This window comes from Festucalex cinctus, chromosome 14 (genome assembly GCF_051991245.1).
Source record: "Festucalex cinctus isolate MCC-2025b chromosome 14, RoL_Fcin_1.0, whole genome shotgun sequence".
Taxonomy (NCBI): Eukaryota; Metazoa; Chordata; class Actinopteri; order Syngnathiformes; family Syngnathidae; genus Festucalex; species Festucalex cinctus.
The window spans coordinates 24,784,531-24,810,556 of NC_135424.1; positions in this window are offsets into that span (position 1 = coordinate 24,784,531).

Here is a 26,026-nt window from a genome sequence, read left to right on the forward strand (position 1 = left end):
GACTCGCGGCAAGAAAAATCTTCAACAATGCAGTCCGCCGATGAATGAAAAGGACGGTCCCTGACACCGCCGCCAACACCCCCACCGCCTCCGCAACCATCTTACAGGCACGAGGCTGCGTCTCCCCCGCTGTTCCCTCTACTCACCGAAGGTATGCGTTCTTGCTTCGAGCCCCGATCTTAATCTCCTCTAGTCCTGAGTGCTCGGACACCGAGGAGAACGAGGCCGACGTTACCTTTCTCGAGGGACCCGACCAACGCCGGGGTGCGATGGAGGTCTCTTCGGTGAGATCGGATCCCCGCACAGCGGGGGCGAACCCGGTCGAGGAGGAGCGGAGCGGCGGGTCTATAAAAATCGTCTACTCCTGCTGCGGGGAATTTTTCACGCCCGAACGTCCGTCGACATCGAAAGATTGTTGCGGAGGTAGACATCGTTACATTCGACGAACGAGGAGGAGGCTGCCTTTTTTTTTTTTTTTAATGCTTTTATTAACACAGTTTAACACACCTATACATTTAAGAATACGTCTTACACACATAACATATATGAAAATCGTTACACAGTTTAAAGATAGAAAAATACAAAAAAGAAAAAATAACCATTGACATGAACACAGGCCAACCATCATTGGATATTACACAAACGCATCATCATAAGAGAAAGACTTCTTGTAAGGACTCAGCTGAGTCGATAAAGAATGAATCCCAAAACTGCAGGCTCAGAGGAGGAAAACAATCTCGATTTATTCTTTCTGAAAAACCGATTGCACAAAGCTTGCGCGCAGGCAAGACAACGAAATTTACAGCGGTGCCCTTGCACACAGGCGAGGGACACGGAAGTAACAAACGACACTTGCAAAAGGCAAGTAGGAATTGGGAAACACAAAACTCCCGCAAAAGGCAGGGAACACGAATGTAACACAAAGCGCTTGCAACTGCAAGGAAAACTAACATAACCAAAATCGCTTGCAAACGGCAAGGAGAACTAACGTAACAAAAAACACTTGCTAACAGCAAGGACTAGAAAAACATAAATCACTTGCGACCGGCAAGGACGACACGAAATGCACACGGACTCAATCAACGCGAGTATAACAACAAAAGGCGACGCGGAAACACACACGTGAATATAAGTAAACTAAAGACGACGGCAGATTCAAAAACTTTTACCAATGGGGAAACGCGGAGAACACTTGGACACGAGGATGAGCAAGTAATAATCCGACAGCTGGCTGTTGCTTGTCTGAGTCCTCTTATAGTCCTGATTGCCAACTCGATGCAGGTGCGGAGCTGGGGAACGCCCCCCTTGTCATTGACACTGAAAACACACACAAGAGCACAACAGGGCTGAGAACCGAACCATGACAGTACCCCCCCCTTAACGGACGCCCCTTGGCGGACCACCTGGTTTATCCGGGTGCGCAGCATAGAACGTGTCTAACAGGGACGGGTCCAGGATCCAGGAGCGGGGGATCCACTGGCGCTCCTCCGGTCCGTATCCCTCCCAGTCCACCAGGTACTGGAAGCCCCGGCCCCTGCACCTAGAGTCCAAAATTTCTCTCACTGTGTAGACAGGATCCCCATCCACTAACCGGGGTGGAGGCGGAGCTGGCGCGGGAGGATTCAGAGGGCTAGGAGTCACAGGCTTAAGGAGGGAGACGTGGAACACAGGATGCACTTTGAGAGAGGAGGGCAGACGGAGCTTCGCTGTCACAGGGTTAATCATGGCGAGGATTTCGAATGGTCCAATGAAGCGCGGACCCAATTTTTTAGCCCCACCAGCCAGTCGCAGGTCCCGGGAGGAGAGCCAAACCTTGTCCCCAGGTCGGTAAGCTGGCTCTGGCCGCCGCCGGCGATCTGCTATCTCCTTGTTGCGTTCAGCTGTGCGGGACAACGCCGCTCTGGTCTCCCGCCACACCTTGTGGGCCCGGCGTAGGTGCTGCTGAACTGTGGGTAATTCGATGGGGCCTTCTTGTGACGGGAACAGGGGTGGCTGGTAACCATACGCCGCCATGAAGGGTGAATGTCCTGTAGCAGAAGAAGGTAAGGTGTTGGAGGCGTATTCTATCCAGGGTAGATGCGTGAACCAAGATTCGGGGTTGTGCAGACAGACACATCGGAGGGCGGCTTCCAGGTCTTGATTGGCCCTTTCTGTCTGGCCGTTAGTCTGCGGGTGATACCCCGACGACAGGCTGGCTGTGGCTCCCAACAGCTTACAGAATTTCTTCCAGACCTGGGAGATGAACTGCGGCCCACGGTCTGACACCAAGTCCACCGGCAGTCCATGAAGCCTAAATACGTGCCGGACGAGGAGTTGTGCGGTCTCCCAGGATGTAGGCAATTTGGAGAGAGCGACATAATGTGCCAGCTTGGAGAATCGGTCTACCACAGTCATGATCACGGTATTTCCTCTAGCACTAGGGAGGCCCGTGATGAAATCAAGGGCAATATGGGACCACGGTCGAGAAGGGACGGGTAGAGGTCGCAGTAGTCCCGCCGGAGGCTGGTGGGAGGACTTCCCACATGCACAAGCGGTGCAGGCCTTGACAAACTCGGTGATGTCTTTCCTCATCTCCGGCCACCAAAAACGTTGGCCGATGAGGGCGAGAGTCCTATGAATACCCGGATGGCAGGCGACTCTCGAGGTGTGACCCCACTGCAGGACCTCCGCCCGCAAGGGGTCCGGGACAAACAGTCTCTCGTCCGGACAGTCCTCCGGGATGGCGATTCCCTCCAATGCCTCAGTAACCCTCTTCTCCACCTCCCAGCGCACTGCGCCCACAAAACAATGCTCGGGAAGAATGGGTTCCGTCCCAGCCTCGGGAGTAGCCACGTCGTGCATACGGGACAAAGCATCCGGCTTCTGGTTCCGGGAACCTTGGCGATAGTCCACAACAAAGTTGAATCTGGTGAAAAGTAGGGCCCAGCGTGCCTGTCTGGAATTGAGTCTCTTCGCTGACCGAAGGTACGCCAAGTTCTTATGATCTGTCAGTACTTGGAACGGTTCCTTCGCGCCCTCCAGCCAGTGTCTCCATTCTTGTAGTGCCAGGACGATCGCCAGTAACTCCCGATTCCCCACGTCGTAGTTGCGCTCCGCTGGGCTTAGTCGCCTGGAGAAGAAGGCGCAGGGGTGGAGCTTCCCGTCTTCTGGCGACCGCTGGGACAGGACCGCCCCCGCTCCTGAATCCGACGCGTCAACCTCGACCACAAAGGGAATATCAGTATTAGAGTGGAGCAATACGGGTGGATTTATGAACAACTGCTTAAGTTCTGTGAAGGCCGCTTCGGCGCTCGGGGTCCACCTAAACGGAACCTTACTCGACGTTAACCTGGTAAGAGGGGCGGCCCGGAGACTATAGTTCCTAATAAACCGGCGATAAAAGTTGGCGAAGCCCAAAAACCTTTGCAACTGCTTACGTGTCGTGGGACTCGGCCACTCGACCACCGCCTGTGTCTTGATTGGGTCTGCTCGCAGCTGCCCCCCCTCAATAATAAAGCCCAAGAACTGAACCGACTTGGAATGAAACTCGCATTTCTCCGCTTTGACATATAGTCGATTCTCCAAAAGGCGCTGGAGCACCAGGCGAACATGTTGTCGGTGCTCCTGCTCGTCTCGCGAGAAGATTAGAATGTCATCCAAATACACAAAACAGAAAACATTCAACATGTCCCGGAGGACATCGTTAATTAGGCATTGGAACACCGCGGGCGCATTCGTTAACCCGAAAGGCATGACGCAATACTCAAAATGACCAAGGGGAGTCTTGAACGCGGTCTTCCATTCATCTCCCTTTCGGATGCGTACTAAGTGGTACGCACTGCGTAAATCTAACTTCGAAAAGATTCGGGCAGACTGTAACGGAGCGAAGGCCGAGTCCAACAGTGGAAGCGGGTACTTATTTTTAACTGTTATCTCATTCAATCCCCGATAGTCAACACAGGGACGAAGTGTCTTATCTTTCTTTTCTATGAAAAAGAACCCCGCCCCCACGGGTGATTTAGACGGACGGATCTGACCACTGGCCAGCGAACTCGAAATATATTCCCGGAGGGCTTCTTGTTCCGGCTGAGATACTTGATACAGGCGAGAACTCGGTAGTGTCGCATTGGGTATCAGCTCAATCGCACAATCGTAAGGTCTATGGGGCGGCAATGCCTGGGCACGGTCCTTACTAAACACCTTTCCTAAGTCATGGTATTCCTTAGGAACCTGATCGAGGCAAATTGCTTCGGGAACCGGTCCTACGGACACCGTGGTGGTCCCTTCAGCCGACCTCAAACAGTGGGCGTGGCAGAAGGGACTCCAGTTCTCCAACGCGGGCTTCTCCCAATTGATATCGGGGTTATGCGTCTTTAGCCAAGGGAGCCCCAATACTAGCGGAGCTGCACGGGAGGGCATCACGAAAAAACTCCTTCTCTCAACATGATTTCCCGAAAGTCTCAATGTTAGTGGCCCGGTAACATGTCGGACCTGTGCTAGTAACCGCCCATCTAGGTCGAACACCTCCTTAACCTTCTCTAACGGTTCTACCGGGCTTCCCAACGCCTCTACCACACCTGGATCAACGAAGCAATCGTCGGCGCCAGAATCAATGAGTGCCTTAATCTTAAAATTCATCCCGTGGTCAGACAACTCCCCCGACAATTCTAACCGTCTAATCTCACAACTCGCCCTCCTCGAAGGGCAAGGTTCGGTTCCCCCCGGTAGGTGCTTACCCTGGTTCGAGTCTGTTCCGGACTCCTGGGTCTCATTGGTCCGTCCTCCGAGTCGGGTGGTCGGTTGCGTCCGGCGTGGTGGCTTCGCCGGGCAGGCAGCCACCCGATGCCCAGGTTGGCCGCAGTAAAGACAGGCTCCCGTGACCCATCGACGGCGGCGCTCCTCGGGAGGCAGGCGTCCTCCTCCGACCTGCATGGGCTCCCCGGTATCCACTGGGGCACCCGGAAGGGAACGTGCCTCGGAGTCCTCGCTGAGCGTGAGTCCAGGCCCTCGGAGGTTGGTGGAGAGCCCATGCCGCTCACAAGCCCGCTCCCGGTGCCGTTCTCGAAGACGGTTATCTAACCGTATGGTGAGCTCAATAAGCCCTTCGAGAGAGCTCGTGTCATCGCGGACCGCCAGTTCATCTTTCAGTACGGTATTCAGTCCCCGACGAAAGATACTACGTAAAGCACAATCATCAAACCCGCTTTCTGCGGCCAGAATACGAAACGCGATTGAATAGTCTGCGACGGATCTTTCCCCCTGCACTAAATCTAACAACCGACCTCCGGCCTCCTTCCCCTTGACTGGATGATCGAACACACGTTGAAACTCAGAAACAAAAGACGGGAAGGAGGACCGGAGGTCTGGTCGTGAGTTGCTCACCACCATAGCCCAGGTAGCGGCTTGACCAGCCAGGAGGCTCATAATAAAAGCAACCTTAGATTGATCACGAGCGTAGGTGTATGGTTGCTGGTCGAAGATAAGCGAACATTGATGCAGGAACTGAGCACAGCCACCCGGCTGTCCTTCGTAGCGCGACGGATGGGGCAAAACGGGTTCCCTTGTAGCTGCTGGAGGAGCAGTGGTGGCTGGGTCCGTTCGCGGAAGTTCCGGGCTCAGCACTCCACGGGAACCGAGCTGCTCGAACATCGCGAACATCTCCTCGCACCGGTGAGCAAGCCTGCCTACCATACCTTGGAGTTCCACCAAGGAGGTTTCAGTTTGCACCACCCTTTGCCCCTGACTGGCCAACGCCCGTCTCACCTTCTCCGAGTCTGCGGGATCCATGGTGGTCGGATTATTCTGTAAGGACTCAGCTGAGTCGATAAAGAATGAATCCCAAAACTGCAGGCTCAGAGGAGGAAAACAATCTCGATTTATTCTTTCTGAAAAACCGATTGCACAAAGCTTGCGCGCAGGCAAGACAACGAAATTTACAGCGGTGCCCTTGCACACAGGCGAGGGACACGGAAGTAACAAAGGACACTTGCAAAAGGCAAGGAGGAATTGGGAAACACAAAACTCCCGCAAAAGGCAGGGAACACGAATGTAACACAAAGCGCTTGCAACTGCAAGGAAAACTAACATAACCAAAATCGCTTGCAAACGGCAAGGAGAACTAACGTAACAAAAAACACTTGCTAACAGCAAGGACTAGAAAAACATAAATCACTTGCGACCGGCAAGGACGACACGAAATGCACACGGACTCAATCAACGCGAGTATAACAACAAAAGGCGACGCGGAAACACACACGTGAATATAAGTAAACTAAAGACGACGGCAGATTCAAAAACTTTTACCAATGGGGAAACGCGGAGAACACTTGGACACGAGGATGAGCAAGTAATAATCCGACAGCTGGCTGTTGCTTGTCTGAGTCCTCTTATAGTCCTGATTGCCAACTCGATGCAGGTGCGGAGCTGGGGAACGCCCACCTTGTCATTGACACTGAAAACACACACAAGAGCACAACAGGGCTGAGAACCGAACCATGACACTTCTAACAGATTTGACAGTTTACTGCTTTTCTTATTGTTGATTAATTTAACAACTTTGAAAATAGATTTCAATTCCAAAAGGAAACACACAAATCTGGGGTTGGATTTTGAAAACTTTTGTTTGTGAATAAAAAACTTAGCATAAAGAATAACAAAATTAAGTAAATATTCAAAGTTTTTGTCTTCTGAGTTACTATAGTAGCAAACTACATCCTTTAGATTAAGATTGTAAGAGGTTTTAGAAGCTTTAAAGAAAAAAGCCACTAAATCACACCAAAACTGTTTAGTAATCACACATTCATAAAACAAATGAGATACAGTTTCAACTTCATTTTCACAAAAAGAACAAAGGTTGCTAATATCGGCAAATTTGGATATAAAATAATTAGTAGGATATATATTATGTAAAATATTAAGATGTATGACCTTGGCTTTATTAGTAATACAATATTTATAAGGTAAAAGCCACACTCTTTTCCAATTTATATCTATAATTTTAGAATCCCAAAAAAACTTTCCTCTAGGCACAATTTTGTTCTTTCTTTGTAAAATCTGGCGTAGATGTTTATTATTACATTTTGTGTCTGTTAATTCAATTCCATCAAGTTTCAAAACAGGAAGTGTTAAAACAGTTCTATTATATTTTAAATGATTCACCATAAATTGAACCAGCCCATTTGGAATAGCACGTACTACTAAGTTAAAGGTCTTGAAGGGAACTGGAAAATCATGGACAGACATGAATTGTTCATAAGACAGCATACTACCAGATTCATCAAATAAATTACAAACATGGTTAATTCCTTTTTCATACCAAGTATGAAGGAATATAGACTTATTTCTGACAAGTATAGTAGAATTGTTCCAAAAGAAAGTTTTGTGGGGAGAAAAATTGTGAACAAAAGCCAAAAGCCAAGCAAGAAGGGCCTGTTGACGAAAATTTGATAACTTGACAGGCAATTTGTTTGGCAAAAAATTACATTGAAGAAGAAAATGTAGCCCACCAATTTTGTTGAAAATATAATTGGGAATAAAATACCAAATTGAATCTGGGTTAGAGAGACATTTTTTTAACCAAGTAATCTTAAATGAATTAGCAACATCACAAAAATTCAAAACTTCAAAACCACCCTCTGCTTTGCAATTGGATAGCACTCGTTTCTTGAGCTTGTGAGACTTATTCTTCCAAATGAAGTCAAAAAATATCTTATTTATTTCAGTGACTGTTGATTCTTTCATAAAAAGAGATAACGATGGGTAAACAAAACGAGATAAACCTTCAGCTTTAGAAAGGAGAACCCTTCCTATTACAGACAGATCCCTTTGAAGCCATAAGCCAAATATATTCCGAACCTTTTTAAATCTATCTGAAAAATTTAGATGTTGTCTAACCGTAATATTTTTAGATATGACTATTCCTAAATACTTAACTGATGCCTTCAAAGGGATATTATCTATTACAGAGTCTTCGGAGTCATGTAATGACAACATTTCACATTTGGTCTTATTCAGTTTTAGACCTGAAGCCTTAGAAAAATCTTCAATTAGCGTTATAGAATGAGCAACTTGGTTCTTGTCCTTCAGAAACAAGGTGGTTGTCATCGGCCAATTGAGAAATCCTCAGTTCTCTGCCAAAAATTGAGATCCCTTCAAAATTTATATCCATACGTATATAAATAGATAATAGCTCCGTAATAATAATAAACAAAAAAGGGGAGATTGGGCAGCCCTGCCTAACACCTCTATTAATAAGGAATCTGCTGGAAGTACTCTGATTTATCATGACGGAGCTATTGATACCATTATAAAACATACGGACAACATCAATAAATGTTTTCCCAAAGCCAAAAGCTCTAAGAGACTCAATAAGAAAATTATGCTCAACAGTGTCGAAAGCTTTATAAAAGTCCAGAAACAAAATAAGCGCTTTCGATTTGACATTGTCCGCATAATCTAGCAGATCTAAAATCAGTCTTATATTACAGCTAATATGACGATTTTTCATAAATCCTGTCTGTGTTTCAGCAATAATGGAATGGAGCTCTTTTTTTTAGTCTATTTGCATAAACCAAGGCTAATATCTTGTAATCTATAGTCAAAAGAGTGATAGGGCGCCAATTTTCTATGAATAAAGTGTCTTTGTTTGGTTTGGGGATAAGAGATATTACCCCTTGCTTCATTGTAGTGGTCATTTCTCCTTGACTGATGCATTCATTATACATGGCAATTAAAGGAATATTTAGTAGATCCCAAAAATGGGCATAGAATTCAACAGACAAACCGTCGATCCCAGGGGACCTCCCCTTTTTCATAGACATCAAGGCATCCTTAATTTCAGCACAAGACAATTTAGAGTCACAAGATAATCGGAAATCTTCATTAATCAAGGGGATATTAGAATTAACTTTTTTCAAAAAAACTCTCACAATCTCTTACATTGAATTTGGTATCATATAGATTTTTATAAAAGGAGCTCACAAAAGAAGATATTAACTTATGATCTTTAGAGAGATTTCCATCAATATTGAGGGCAGTCAAGGAATTTCTCTTGAAATTCCTTTTCCCTAGCGCAAAAAAATAACTAGTATTTTTTTCTCCCTCCTCCAACCATCGGGCCCTGGATCTAATAAATGCCCCCTTTGCCATGTCCAAGTAAATTTGATCCAGCTGTAGTTGAATATCCTTCAATTCAAGTTCCTCGTCTAAGGTGAGACTATTATTTTTTAATAAATAGTCGAGCTTAGCAAGCAACTCAGCTTCATGGAGGTTTCTCTCTTTCTTTAATTCTTTGCTTCTTTGGATGGAAATGCATCGGACCTTAAATTTGAAAAATTCCCATTTCCGGCAAAAATTATTGTCAACATTTTCAATTAGGGTATTATTTATTAAAGTTTTAATTGATTCATTAAACAATTTATCACTAAGCAAAGAATTATTAAATTTCCAGTATCCTCTTAGACCAGGCTTGTCTCGAATTACCCCCAATTTCAAAATTATTTGCATGTGGTCTGTTAATGGTGCATATTGATGATAAACTTCTTTAACAAATTGAAGGGAGGATGAAGATATTAAAAATAAATCAATTCTAGATTTTAATGTCATACTTCTATTACTCCATGTGAATTCCACCTCATTAGGATTAAGAAATCTCCAAGCATCAGTCACAGAGAGATTGGAGCAAAATAATGACACAAGATTATTGTATATAGACGTTTGGGATAGTTTAGGGGGATATCTATCTTTCGTGTCATCTAGACACTCATTAAAATCTCCACCAAGGATAAGGAGTGCACCCTGGTATTTGTTATTGAGATCTTTCAATTTTGAAATTAATAAATCAAATAGTATCTTATTAAGAGTATGAGAGTTAAATCCGTATATGTTACAAATAATAAAAGTAGCATTGTCTTGTTTAACAACTAGAATCAACGATCTGCCATCATTTGAAGACAAAGTCTCAATAACATCCCCTTTAAATTTATCAATGAGAATCAATACCCCAGCAGAGTGATTAGTACCGTGGCTAAAGTAAGACGAATGACCCCATTGTGTTTTCCAAAATTTCACATCTGACTCACCAGAATGTGTTTCCTGAAGCAGTATTAAGTCAGATTCTGATTTTTTACAAAACAAAAAGATTGCTTTACGCTTGGTAATATCCCGAAGACCTTTAACATTTAAAGACATAACATTAAGAGAATTAAACAAAAAATCCATAGAACTATAACAGACAACCTGAAATCCCAAGCACCAAATTAAAGATGTACTTGACAAAAAATACACCTAAGAGAGGTGGTGATTAACAACCATTAAACCATTGAACACTTGACAATATATAACAGTAGGTAGATCCAAAACCCTTTAAAGAAAAAAAAAAGAGAGAGAAAGAAAAAAGAAAATGTAGGAACTAAAGTAGGTCATAGACAAGTATTGGGAACAGACAAAATTCTGAAACTATTATCTCCAAAAAGTCATTCAGTGTGTGACTGGTGTGGAGAGATTTCCTTTTCGTTTCTGACAGTACTTTCCCCATTTTTTATGTGAATATTAAATTAACCACATATATTTTCCTTAAATCAAAACCGTACCCGCATAAACATAAAAATTCTCCAGTTTGCAGTTCAACCTAAGACATATACAAATACAATCACTACACCTTTGAGAAGAAGGCAAAAAAAATAAAGAAAATAATTACTAGATAAAAACAAAAATACAATTCTACTTCTGTATAAAAGCTTAAATTTCTAGTTCAACATAAGGCAGGTGGAAACAAATTTAACAGAAATTCTCTGGGATGTTCATCTTCTTGCCATTTATGAAGACAAAAGGACCACGGAAGACAGCTTTATCTCCTCTTTCTCTTGCTTTCTGGACCAAAGGCCAAAGCTTTTCTCTTGCAGCTTTATCCTCTGGGGATAAAGCCTCGGTGATCCGTAGCTTGTTGTCGAGAAGAAACTTCGAACCTTTCGCCTCCTTCCATACAGCATCCCGATGCCGTCGCAAAGCGAACAGGACAATGGTTGATCTGGACGAACCGTCTGGACGCCGCTGCCCAACTCGATGAACGATGTCGATCCCCTCCTTCAAGCAGTCACGGATGGAAGGAGCAGTTTTCTCCAGGATGGTGATGACTTTGGTTCTGATGTCCTCATGATCTTCCTCCTTCATTCCATGAATCTTCAGTGACCAGCGACGGCTGTAGCGTTGATTCTCAGCAACATTGGCTTTCAACAGCTTATTTTCCGCCTGAAGGTTCTTAATTTCTGTATCCATGCCTTCCATCTTTTCTTTTTGCTGGTTAACATCCAATGTAAGTTGCAGGACTGTCGCAGTTAGCTTAGCTACCTCTTGTGAAGTGGCCTCAGTTGTTCTTTCAATGATTGATATTTTCTTAAAAGTCTCATCATGCTTTGCAGACAGAGCTTGAATTGCCATTAAGATGTTACCTTCATCTTCGTTCTTTTTGGTCCTTTTGAGTGGCGGTTTTTTTGGAGTATCATACTTCGGTTCAAGAACGGCGTTTGAAGATTCTTCGCTCTCGTCAACAACGTCCATTTTAGCTGCGGCGACTGCGTCGTTATCCGACATTGAGAAAGTCTCGGATGAAACGTTTCTAATTTTCTTTCTTTTTCTTTCTTTGACCCCCTTTCCCATTCAAAAAAGTTGCATAAAAAGATATATAACACGTATATAGTACCTACATAACACGTTGTTAACCACAAACCCCTTAACTATCTGAAAAAACACATCCTCCTACCTCGCAGCCATCTTGGCTCCCTCCGAGGAGGAGGCTGCCTGCTGCAATGATGGGCCGAGCGATGACGTCAACGGCTCTCCTGGAAATATCTCTGAAAAAGAGAAACTTCTTCTTCCATTTACGCAGTCGCTTTCCCCCATAAATGAGAGAGCCGATGGGGAGAGCAGTCGACCTGTAGGACCTGGACTGCCGGCGTGGGCCCTTTCAAGCGGAACGACGTCTCCTGACGCATTGCTGCAGGATTCACCGACAAACCCCGAACCACGAGCTGCGACACCCGGGGAGAGAGAGGTCGATCTGAATTGGAGCAGCTCTCCTGATTTGTGGGTGAATAACGCGCGCTATCAATGCATTAAGCAGGCTGTTAGCTATATGCTAAGGGTCGCTATCCATAGATATAGTAGAAATATGTGTGACGGATGTTTTCATTTATACACATGCCGATATAAGCATAGCTGTTTTTACATGCCCAGACATGCGTATTATTTCGCACAAAATTTCGATGGTATCGTGGAGGTGCTGTGTAACGGCAATTTCATGTCGACAATCCGCCGCGTTATAACGCTTACTGATCATGTATCCACAGATGCAGAAGTGAGACGCATCATAGAATTTGTTTTACACGACTACGTGCAAGAACGTCTGATTTTTGACAGAATAACTACCGTTCTTGCCAGTACGTGGGACGGGTTCTTGCCACCAGGAGTTCTCGAGCTAATCCGTGATCTGTACGACTGCGATGGGTAACTTTTTAAGAAAGCTGATGATTAAATATTACTACGGATTGGATAATTGGATAGAAATTTTGGAGAAAACCATACAAAAACGTGATGATGATGATGATGATGATGATGATGATGGAAACGTGTCAAATGCCTGATTTTATTAATTGATAAAGTCAGGACATTAGCCCGCTCTTTATTTGATCAGCCTTGGGAAACGTATGTAAAACGTGTTGTTGAAATAAGTCACTTCAACATCTCAGATACTATAGAATACGCCACATACGAGTGGAGGGGGGATCCTGTCAATGCGGGTCAATTGATTACCCTCATGGCATTATTCATAGACTGTGTACGATACTGTCAAGACAATAACCTGTCTCATGATCTGATGAATGAACTGAAACAATTTAAAAGCTTTATCGAACGCAAAGTGCACCCCTATGTCTTATTCAGAGTGCTTTACCAAGTTATTCCTTAAGTTTTTTTTTCTACTCACAAGGCAGAAAATGTATATGACCTGTGTTTGCTTTTCTTAGTTTTTTAGAACCATGTAAAAAAAAAAAAAAAAAAAAAATCATGTATACTCGCTTTCTTGAATTTTTGAAACCATATATGAAAATGTATGTTTTGTGTTTGCTTTTTCTTAGTTTTTAGAATCATGTATACTTGTGTTTGCTTTTTCATTACCCATTGATTAAAAATAAAAAATAAAAAAAAGTCTGAGCACATTCTTTATTTATACCAGACACACACGCACACAAATAAAAAAAAACAATGAATTTGCATCGCGTTGTGAAATATAACGATGTAAATTATTTATAAAAAATAAAACACACACGGTAAACAATGCATTGAAATATAACGATGCAAATTATTTAAATCATATAGACATATTTAAAAAATATATTAACGTAAATTTATTTTACTTCCTAATAAAATCTTTAAAACAAAAAAAACATTAAAAGAGTTAATTTTTAAAACAAAGGTCTATAAAAATTATAGACACATCCTTTAATAACCATTAAGAGATGAGGATGGCGGAGGGTAAACGTTTAAAAGAGCTATACTACGATCCTAAACATCCGTCCAGTTACGGGGGTATAGATCGCCTCCATAGAGGCCTGCAGGAAGCTTTGAATAAAAAAATTAAACGTGATAAAGTTAAAGAATATTTATCGCAACAAGATACGTATTCGTTACATAAACCTGCCCGAATTAATTTGCCCTAGAAACAGAGTGTTTATTACGGGGCCCCTGAGACAATTTCAGGCCGACCTGTGTGACATGCAGGCCTTGGCCGAATACAATGACGGTAATAAATATTTATTAACCGTTATTGATATTTTTTCAAAACGCGCGTACGCTCGCGTATTAAAAGATAAATCGGCGTCGAGGGTCGCAGAGGCGTTCGAATCAGTTTTTACCGAAAGCGGCGTTCCTAAGAAATTACAAACGGATGAAGGAAAATAATTTTTTAATAACCGTTTCGGCAGATTGATGAAAAAGCTCCGAATCACTCACTTTGCAACGCATAGCGACAAAAAAGCCCAGGTGGTAGAAAGGTTCAATCGGACTTCGAAAACTAGGATGTGGAGATATTTTACAGCAAAAAACAGCCGCAGATATATAGAAGTATTGCAAGATCTCATAAAGAGTTATAACGAGAGCTATCACAGCAGCATTAAAATGAAACCAAACGAAGTAAACGCGGAAACGACACAAAAAGTATTTTTTAATTTATACGGAAACATCCGCGTAGGTGGAAAGATTAAAATGAATTTTAAAAAAGGAGATATTGTACGGATATCAAAATTAAGAGGCGTTTTCGACAAGAAATATGAACAGAGCTTCACCGACGAATATTTTACAATTATCGAATGTATTCCTCGAGCGCCCCCTGTCTACAAACTTGCAGATTACGACGGGGAGAAAATAGATGGCTCATTTTACGAGGAGGAATTACAGAAAGTCGACGTTTCAAAAGATCACGCTTTTCACGTGGAAATTTTTTTAAAAAGACGTAAGGTTAACGGACGGACTCAATATCTAATTCGTTGGAAGGGATGGCCTTCGAAATTTGACAGCTGGGTCCCAGCGTCTCAGGTTATTGATCTTTAAAAACAGCTGCAATATACGTCATAAATCATACGTTAATATGGATCCCATTAACAAAGGAGGATTCTACGTAACTCTCCCGTCAAACTCGAGCATGGATATGTTTAAGGATAATACAATCTCGCAGTATAGAGTTAATCTAGCGCGTCATTTAGACCTGGTTAAGGGCGAATGGGAAGTGGCTTTAACCGAGATTTTATACCCACGCAGCTGGGTAAACATCCCTGACAATCATACGTCGTTTTCCTTATTGGATACGAAGACGTCCAAGCATTACGATTTAGACGTTAGAGCCGGCGACTACGATAATCTCGATAAGGTGCGACAGGAGGTAGAGAGTGTTATAAGAGAAAAAATAGGCCCTTACATTTTATTTCAATTCAACCCTATGAAAAGAAAATGTTTTTTCTTCGTGGCGGAGGGCAGTTATAAGATTCGCTTCGAGGGTCCGTTGGCTTATATACTCGGTATGAAAGAAGGGGAATGGTTCACTATAGATTCAGACTGGACCAACGCTCCGCATCCGGCGGATATAAAGGCGGGACAATATTATCTTTATGTTTATACGGACGTGATACGTCATCAAGCGGTAGGTGACGCCTCCGCCCCGCTGCTGAGAGCAGTCCCTGTTTCAGGTCGCTACGGAGAGATTATTTATAAAATTTTTAACCCCGCTTATTACCAACCGGTTAGTAAGAAACACATCGAAGACATAGCGATACAGATTAAGACGGACCAAAATCAGCCCGTTGGTTTCCGGTTTGGGAAGATCATTTTGACGTTACACTTTAGACCTAGATAGATCATGGTTATTATGACGTCACATCCGGACCCCTACCGCTTCGTACATTATTATGAAAATCAAACCGGAAGCGGCATTCCTGGGTTTCACGGAAGCCCGGTTCAATATGGCCGAGGTTTAGGATTTATTTTTGCGAAATTATTTCGTTTCATAGATCCCTTAGTTAAAAGAGGTTTTACCGTGGCCAGACCACACATACAGTCGGCGGCTAAAAATATAGCCACTGATGTTGCAGGACGTGTTATGGAAAGAATGAGACAAAAAAGAGACGTTAAACAAGGCCAAGATGGTTCGGGCCTGTTCGTACTGGCGCGACGTCCGTCGTCTAGACCCGTGGGGCGTCGGGTGATGACGCATAAAAAGCGTCCACGCAGTACTAAAATAAAATCAGTTCGGAGAAGAAAGCGCGGAAGAAACAACGCGGATATTTTCTCATAAAAGAAAAAGAAAAGGAAAAGGGCCCTCTTACATCACAAGTCGCAAGAATGCACCATGTCTGAATTAGATTTGTTTTCGCCCCCTATGACGCAACTTTCTATAGAACAGAGCCAATACATTGAGATATTACCCCTCTCAGCGCTTGGTGACCAATCCCCGATTGAATTTTTTATACCGGGCGACGGATCAAAGTATCTAGACTTATCGGATACGTTATTACACCTGCGCTTAAAAATAACCCGACGGGACGGCTTTAACATACCCCCCAACGAGCGCGTCAGTATAATTAATTTCCCTCTAAACACATTTTTAGTCAGGTTGACGTCACCCTCGGAGACCGTTTAATTTCTCAATCTAGCGCCTCACACCCCTACAGAGCTATAATAGAAACGCTATTAAACTTCTCGGGTGATACTCTGAAAAGTCCATTTACGGCGGGGATGTTTTTTAAAGATACGAAGGGGCTTATGGACTCCTTAGCTTTGGAAGGGGACGCGGTAAACGAAGGCTTCGTTAAAAGAGCACGCATAATAGAAAAATTCTCGAGAATTTCACGTTATAGGCCCGATCCATGCTGATATATTTTTCTGCGAGAGACACCTTTTAAATAACGTGGATCTAAGGTTGAAGCTGACAAGAGCCTGCGATGATTTCTGTTTGATGAGCGCCCCCGACAGCGATACTCGATTAAAAATTATGGGGGCGTCGCTCTTTATCAAAAAAGTAACCGTATCCCCCGCTGTCGCGCTAGGCCACGCCTCGGCTCTCAACAAAGGGAACGCTTTATACCCAGTTACAAGAGTCGACATAAAAACTTACTCCATCCCCCAAAATTCAAGGATCTGTCATCAAGATAACCTCTTTCTGGGGAACATGCCAAAAAGCGTTGTTCTGGCTCTCGTTAACCACAACTTTTGTTGGGAGAAGAGATTTAAATCCCTTTAATTTCGCCCATCACGATATTGAATATTTAGCGCTGTCGAGAGAAGGTACGCAGATCCCCAATAAACCTTTTCAACCACTTTTTATTGCTGGGAATTCTGTTCGGGAGTTCCATAATTTGTTTGAGGCTACCGGGAAGTATCTGAAAGATTTACCCCTGTTTTTAGACTTGGAGGACTTTCAAAACGGTTAAGCGCTTTTTGTTTTTAATCTAAGCCCCAGCGCTGATACTGAGGCGTTATCACCCGTTTCTAACGGCGTCGTGAGACTGGATATGAGATTTAGAAATGCTTTGACATACACGGCGACCCTTATTGTTTATGCCTGCTACGACTCTATCATAGAAATTAATTCAAAAAGAGAAGTTTTGATCGACTATTATTAAAGGATGAACGGCAGAGATTTAGAACGCCTTATGAGACAAATTCAGGGGGAAAGATTCCTCGGCGTCTTCGTGGAAGATGAGTTGGCTGACATAACAGCGCCCCCTATCCCCTCCCACTATATCGTCAACACACATCCCCGTGACAGACCGGGTGAACATTATACAAGAGTATAAACTGGTTCTTAAAAAAACATTCCGACCGGATATTCTATCACGACCGGCAATTGCAGCACGAACTATCGGTGGTATGCGGACAGCATTGCGTTTATTATTTATCCGCTAGAGGGTGCGGTGAATCTTACCGAGAGGTTTTAACCCGTTATCACGATGACGTCGTCATGAATGACGTCATGGTTTCAATATTCGTGGAAAAGCGAAGGATGTACATGGCATGCGGAGGCCAGATTTCATGTTCTTTGGATATATTTAAAAAAAAATGCCATTGTTCGTGATGTCTTTTTCAAATATTTTATTCAATAAAATTCGCATGCAAAAGATACAGAGTTGTGAGCGTGTGTTTTTTTTTTCTCTTTTTCTCTTGACACGAGGGATACAAATTAATAATCCTCCCATTTGATGATCTTCTGCTTTCTCTTTTTCTTCTTTTTACCACCGGATATTACGTCATCATCGCTTTGCTTAGAAATAGACCCGTTTTTTAAAAGTCTCAGCCGTTCTCTGGCGTAGGGATTAGAGACTATAGTGTCTGGTATATTAAGTTCCGATAACAGGTGTAAGAATTCCGACCAACCCAGCGGGCCTCGATCACTAATCTTCTTTCCGGTTACCGTGAGATGTTTGAGAAAATCGGTCATGTGGGACCCTCTGACGGGTTTACCGTTAAAGATAAACTCTCCTCGTTGGTTCCATACCTTTTCTCGAGACGATATTTTTCTTAAAACATATTCGGCGTTTTTACGATGATGTAACGGGACGGTTTGTATATCTCATCCCATACCCTCGCATCCATCTTGACCTCCTCCTCCTCCTCCTCCGCCCCCTCCTCATCCTCCTTCTTCTTCTTCTTTTCCATCTCTTCTTCTCCAAATGCATTGCGTCGATTAGGGAGAGTCAAAGTGAGCGGAACCAACTCACGATCTTTTTGTTTAAGTAGTCCTAAATAGCGCTGCATCAGAGCTTGGTATTTTTTAATTTTTTCATATTGATTTATAGAACGATCTTCCAATACCTCTCTCATCCTGGCGTCCAATTCATTCTCCGCCGTTTCTCGGATATTGGGGGCGGGTTTGCTTAAACGTTCCAGTTGGAGCGGCGATACTAAAAACATTTTCTGCGCTGTTTTCAAACTCATATTTTATTTGTTTGCGAGACCGGTAACGATGCTGCCTAGGACAGGTGCAAAAGCGGCCAGTAGAGGGAGTATGATTCCACCTTTTTGAACTAACTTTTCTTCTTCTTTTTAAGACTTTTTTTTTTTATCCGCTAATATCCGAATAAACTTCTTTCGCCTCTTCAACTTCTTATATTGAGACGGGTTTAGAGGTATGTGCCCTTTTAAGAGATTTAAAGCAATCTCGCAAAGCGCTTTAACCAGGCTGTCGGGGGCTTGTTTGAGGATTTGTTTACGTTTACGAGGAAGCGCCCGAAACAATGATTTAAGAAGCCGGACGTTTTTTTTTTTTAAGTTTTGACATCTTACAAACTTTTAGGTAAATACAGAGTAGGCCACTCCCCGCGTAACACCCCGGTTCTCAGCCTAAATTGATCTGGAGACGCGGGGGTCAGGTCCACTAATAAATAGCCGTGCGCGTTTTTCGTGGCGTCCTCATAACATTCCAAAAAGTACTTTTTGCGAGTGGGAAAGATTTGATTAGCCAAAACACTCGCCTGTAATTTATTGCGAGGGTTTTTAAACAGTATCATGTAATTACTGTTTAAACTAATTGTTCTGCTATACTTCCCCTGGTGGAAAATGTTTTGTGTGAGCATCATAACGCTCATATTCCGATGGTGTCTGTACTGGGTGAAAATGTTTACCACTTCCGGATGATCACTCACCTGGAAGATGACGTCGTCCAAGATGACCAGGTGTGATTGGTTCGCTGGGAAGAGAGATTCGTCTTCAAAGCTTTCAGGGAGACCTTTTACAAACTTTATCTTTTTATTCAGTTTTTTTTCAAGTTCGTCATACATTTTCTGATAAGAATTATAAATCCAAACGATATTCTCAGGGGTTGTTTTCATAACATGTTCGCAATTTTCCAAAACACTTTTCACAAAAAAAGTTTTCCCGCATCCGCTGGGTCCAGAAATTAGACATGAAAAAGGCGTCTCTCATCTGGGATCAAAATCAATGTGGTTCGGGTTCATTTTTATTTTATTTTTTTTCCGCCACAAACACAGTCACAATCACAAACACAGTCTCTTCAAAAACCAAATGGAACGCTATGACCGCCTGGAAGCAACCGACGCTTGTCGTAAACCACCTTAAACTTTTTCATAAATGATGTGTTTTTCAAATGAAACCCCTTCTTATTCCGGACAATGTTGTATTGCGGGGTTTGATCCATCCCTGACTGGGCGCCCATGCTGTCAACGTATCCGTCAACTAGCTCCTTGATGCTGTCAAAATTGATGCGTCGACAGGTGTCATGAGTCTGAGTGATGCCTTTCACCTTCATCACCATTTTCCCCTTGTTTCTGGTCTGATAAGCGTAGCTTTTTGGACCTGCGGAGACAAATTCTTGGATGCTATCATTATCTAGTTCATCTGTAAGGTCACCCAATAGATCGCCTAAAGGGAGACTGCTTTCCCCCTCTTTCACGGTAATGATCAAACTGTCTGTATCGGTATACAGTACTCTAGTCTGTAGTTGTTCCAAATACCCATACATTATTAAACGCGCGTAGGCGGTCGTCAGGCAAGCGATAAAGATGTTAGACGTCTCTGAGGCGGGTGTTTGACTGCGTTCGTTGTATTTGTACTGTACCAGAGAAACGTCATCGCTGAGGAAGTGAAAAAATTTCACCTCGTACAACCCCGAAAACAGCAGGCTGAAAAAACGATCTGGATTATTTACAATTTCTGTTTCATTTAAATTTTCACGCTGTCCGAGTTTGCCCCATGTCGAATTCATGCATAGCTTTGATACCTGTCTTTTAGCGGGGTTTAACGCTATCTTACTAGCCTCAAGTTGAATACCTTGATGCTTTAGGTAGTCGGAGATGTATTTCTCTCTACCCGCGTCGTCGGTAACGTGCGAGGGATATCCTGAAGCCTCTTGCTTTCCTTTGAGAAAAGTGTTCATGTATTGTTTGAAAACGTCATTACTCGAGTCCTTAAAATGCCACACTTCATCTACTTGTGAGACGGTGTAGCCTAGATCTAGAGCTTTGATAAACTCGGGCGTCGCCCACACCCCCTCCAGCGCTCTTTCTTTCTCGTTATGAGTACACGCGCTTTCTTGATTGTTAAGTTCCGCGCGCATCTTGCAAAGCGTAAACACGAGTTTACCTCTAGCTGTTTTATGAGGAAGTACAGGAAAATACAGACCTCTCGGCGGTGCGACCGTGGCTTTAATGAAACCAAAATACTTTCTGAGGTCGCCAAAGTCTTTGTGAATAATAACGGGATGCCCTAGAGGGTATAGGCAGGTACTGTTGACAAAAGGATACAGAGATGTGACATCAACGTACAATACGCGTTCGTTGGGAGCCGCGGTGTAGCGTAAAACAAAAGCGTTTGTTCTACCCCCGAAAAGAGCCTGGCGCGGGTTGAGAGGTTCCGGGAATTTTGATTCGCGCAAAAACTCTCTCACTTTCGGATCGGTCTGTTTCATTCGCTGCCAGATATGTTCCTTCATAACAAAAAGTTTAACGCCGTGATTAAGAGTTAGCTCGCGCAATGTCTTTTCGGTAGCATCAAATTTTTCTTGGAAAGGTCTTTTAGTCATAGGACAAATTTGGGAGGGATCAAAACATTTGACGCAGCCGTGGTAAAAACATCCTAGATATTCAAATACAGATGATTTTACTGCCCTGCATAATAATTTCGGGTTTAACCCCCATATATATCATCTTGTTAATTAAGATGTATGAATCAAAGGCTCGTGCATTGTGGGCTATGAAGGTAGCCCCCTTAAAACGTGGATTTCTGAAGCATTCGATAAATCGTTCCACGCAATCTCGCCCTAACCATTGTTTTTCAAGATTGTTTAATTTTGCGCAAACCAGATATGCTTTATGGTTACCGTCTCCCTCCACGCAAGTTTCAAAATAGTAGTAGATTATTTGTTTACACACCTGTTCCTTTTTTAAGGGTTGCATGTAACAACGATGAGTGTTAAGCATTGTGTCATCCCCCCGCGGCAAGACCTCTTTACATACAACGCAACGGGGTTGCACGCATGTGTGTTTTGATTTGTAGTAAGAGAGACCGCAATTGCGACATTTTTTCCAGAGGTCGCAATTACTCTCGTTCGTCCGTACGCTTTCTTTATGTTTAGCATAGCATTCATCGTTTAGACACGTTCTGTTACAATCGCGGCAATAAACGATTTTTAGAGGCAGTTGTTTACATAAAGGGTTAAGACACACCCCGCATCGTCCCTCGCAATTATGACGTCGCCAGTCTGAGTGCCCCTTGTAGCAGTGTCAGCAGAAGTAACTGTGTCCAACAAAACGTTCGACCCTTTTTATTCCATAATAATGCTCATTCAGCAATAACAAGAACAGAGCGTCCTCTGATTTAGGATATTGCGTTTCAAAAAAAGACAAGGGCCTACAATCATCGTTTCTATACAGAATTACGATTTTTCGATTGATGAAGGTCTAGAATCTGTGCACGTCTCTCAGACTGACGGTCGTTTGACAGCTTAGCCCGACGCTTTTTTGTAAATGCACAGCCCTTTGCATAGCCTGAGCCGTCGTTAACGACCCGTCTAGCAAGTAGGCTAGTGCTAGAGCAAAACATAGTTTGTTATTTTCGTTGTCGGTTATATACAAACATTGTCGTTTCTTTCTCAAAATTTCTGCGTTTGTAGTTAACTGTAGTTTACGTCTGACCCCTCCTCCTCCTCCTCTCATATCCGGGACAACTTGTACTACCATTTGGATGTCGTCGCTAGCCAAAATCTCTGCGTTAGATTGAGCTATACGTTCCAATAAATTATCAACCTCTTCGGATAAAATATTTGGATCGTCGGTAAGGCGTAGATAACAGTTAGCGCTCCTATCACCGCTAATTAATTCTACTTGTACGATATCGCCGGGGCGTGTCGTTCTAATTACCTCTTCGATTAGCTCGTTTACATGATTTCCTATATTTGTATAAAAAGTCGCAAAATCGAGGGGCGGTCGGACGTCGGCGTGTATAGACGTTTACGGAATTCGGTATTGTTAAAAACGGTTCTCCTCGTTCTAATAATACCCCCCGCCCCCTCCTGTACATCTGCGTCTAATGAGCAATCTGTTGCCTGATTATCGTCTACGCTTAGCGTAGGTGGATATGAATGTAGTAAATCGTCTGTGTGTTGTTGTTGTTGTTGTATTTCATCTAAATGTGACGTGTGCGGGTATGAATGCGCTGATTCGTTTATGTGTGGAACAGGTAGTAGTGGATGTAGCGAATCGTCTGCGTGTGATGCGGTTAATTCTGCTGCATATTGTGTTTCATCTGAATGTAGTAAATCGTCTGTGTGTTGTTGTTGTTGATGTTGTATTTCATCTATGTGAGGTACATGATGGTGCGAATGCGCTGATTCGTTTATGTATTGTGCAGGTAGCAGCGGATGTAGCGAATTGTCTGTGTGTGATGCGGTTAATTCCGCTGCATATTGTGTTTCATTTGAATGTAGTAAATCGTCTGTGTGTTGTTGTTGTTGATGTTGTATTTCATCTATGTGAGGTACATGATGGTGCGAATGCGCTGATTCGTTTATGTATTGCGCAGGTAGCAGCGGATGTAGTGATTCGTCTAACGCCAATCCATCCCCAAATGCCAATACGGCAGGGAGCAGTATTTCATCAGATATACTAGCTACATCGTTATCAGATATGATATGTGCCTGTACTTCTTGATTTTCACCTCCGTTTGAATTTGTATGGTTAAGTCTAGCTAGCGCCGATTCTAGAGGGCTAAAAAAAAGTCTTCAAAATCATCGATTTGTCTTATAGATGCAAAGAGGTCATTTATCTGATTTTCAATTTCTTCCAATTCAGGCAGTACATTACCCGTGTGATAGCGTTCCATTACAAGGCTTTAAAATAAAAAACAGCAAACTACAAATTATTGATAATAGAACGTAAAATACGCATAGTCGTTTCTAAACGAGTAATCCGTTTAACCGCCTCTATGCGGTCACGAACACAATCTCCTTCACAAAACCTGCACCCTGGCCGGCCTCTGACCCCGTCGGTCCCTCTCCTCCTCCTTCTCCTTCTCCCCACCGGCGAGTCAGCGTAGGGTTCACCGGCCTCGCTGGTCTCGCTCCGGTCCCTTCTCCTACCCTCCGCCGGCGAGTCAACGCGGGGTTCTCCGTCCTCGGCGGCGGTCCCTTCACTGCCTACACATTCGTTTATTTTGTTTAGTTTATTCATTTCATCATTATAAATATATTACTTTTACCTCAAAAACTTTAAACAATTTTAAAAAGCAAAACAAAACAATCTGGTCGTGACGCATTATGGGTACTGTAGTATTTCAAAACACCAGCTGTTACCCGGTACCTTGTATCTACGATAACAATAACCGACGGCGTTTTATTTCATTATATGAATCTCTTTAATAATAAATATCAACCGCTTACCGCTCGTTGTCACGTATCTGCCAATATTTATCCTGGCGCGGCCAGAAACGATGGGTTTAGGAGCGGCCTCCCTCAAGTTAACGTCGCGGTCGGTGACTCCGGGTCCGGAAACAGAACCCGCTTCTTCTTCTTCTCTTCCGTCAGCAATCGCCCGTGAGTCCTCGTCAGCCAAAACAGCGACCTGTGCCGCTGGATTGCCCCAGAGTATAGGATACCACTGTAATTTTTCCGGCAAGGCCGAATTTTCGGTCTCTGTTATAGCTTCTAAAAAACAAGTTATAAGTTAAAATTAAATATAGTAAAGGTGTTTTAGACTAAACACAGATTCTTACCGTAATCCTCGTGTGTAAAATCCTCATCGCTAAAGTCGATCTGTTGAGGACCTTATAAAACAATTTTCTATATTAAAAGTTAGGAAAAATAATACAAATAATTAAAATGTGGTAAACTCACGAGCATCATAAACTTCCGCGGTCGTTGTAATAGTATCTGTAAAATACAAAATATAGTTTTATAATATCTGCATATCCACATTCATACATTAGAAATATAGTTTTATATCATCTATATACATTTAAAACAATAATAATAATAAAAAAGATCACCTTTCACCATCTTAAACGCGGGTTTTTTTTCAGAGACCCAAAAGAAGAACTTCTTGAGAAATCCGTTGGAAAGAACTGATGACATGCTATGGGGAATACGCGATGTTTATAGAAGGAACAATGAGTAGCCCCTCCCTTAATCAAATGGAGTAACATCCTTTGACCATTAGATGACGCCGTTCACCATGGGAGAGACAGTCACTCCTCTCCGCCACCCCGTTTAGCTATTGTAACAATGTCAGACGTCTTCAAGCGACGAACGTGCAGACAGTTCAGAAATTGTCTTTTTAAAAATAACGACCTATACACACGAATAATCGTTTTATTTTTTCGTATGTATTCCCCCCCACCTCCTTCAGTTAGAAACCAACCCCGCTACAATACCCTTTATTTTTTTTTAAAAGAAAACCCCTCAAAGGAGGCGAAACGCAACTTCACATCCGGAAACACCGGTAAGTTTATTTTATTTATTTTATTTTATTTTATTTTTTATTTTTTTATTTGTATTTTTTTTAAGAGCTCAGAATTGTTCATTCGGTAGTCTTACCGATTCAACGTCTTATCATCATTGCTCTATTTATTTTTATTTTTTTTGTGTGTGCGTGCGTTTGCGTGTGTGCGTTTGCGTGCGTGCGTGCGTGCGCGTGCGTGCGTTTGCGTGCGTGCGTGCGTGTGCGTGCAAATACGTATAAATTTATACTCATTAATTCACCTAAAGCCTTATAAATATCCCATTACCCTTCGCCTTAACCAGGTACTTCAGAATCTTGCCAGAGTCGTGAGGTTTAAATGGTCAGGAGACCAGAGAAAAGGTCAGAAAAAAATAAAGAGAAAAGAAAGATAAATCAAAGTGAAATCTAGCACCGACCAAACACTTCCTGCCTTCCCCATGATTACAAAATCAAAGTCTTACGCCAACCCCGGAAGCCTCTAAATTCCAGCAAATTTAGCGAGATCTCAAGAGACCAGAGGAAAAACTAAAGAGAGGAAGGAGGGAAGGATCGATAAGGCAGAGTGAGATCCATAGAAGCCAGTACATCCAATCCATCAAAGTGAAATCCAGCACCAACAAAACCCCTCCTGCGTGGTTACAAAACCAGAGTCTTATGCCAACCCCAGAAACCTCAAACTTCCAATAAATTGAGATCTCAAGTGACCAGAGGAAAAACTAAGGAGAGGAAGGAGGGAAGGATAGATAAAGCAAAGTGAGATCCACAGACACCAGCACCCACTGATTCAAGGGGCTGTGGGAGGGAGAGGCTACTTCTGTTGAGTTTCAGTAGATGCTGGTGCGACGGATCTGGCATGCATAAGGACCACCACCAAAGAAAGAAGCCGTCAACCGCGGTCCAGCAAAGCGAGAACCCCCCCCCCCCGAAATCCCCAGGCCGCGGCAGCACCAAGGCCACCCCCAAGCCACCCGAGCGGACACCGGTCGGCGAGCCGACCCAGACGCCCGGAACACCCCCGCACCAGCCCCGGCCCACACCCCCGAGCCCAAAGCCGCAGA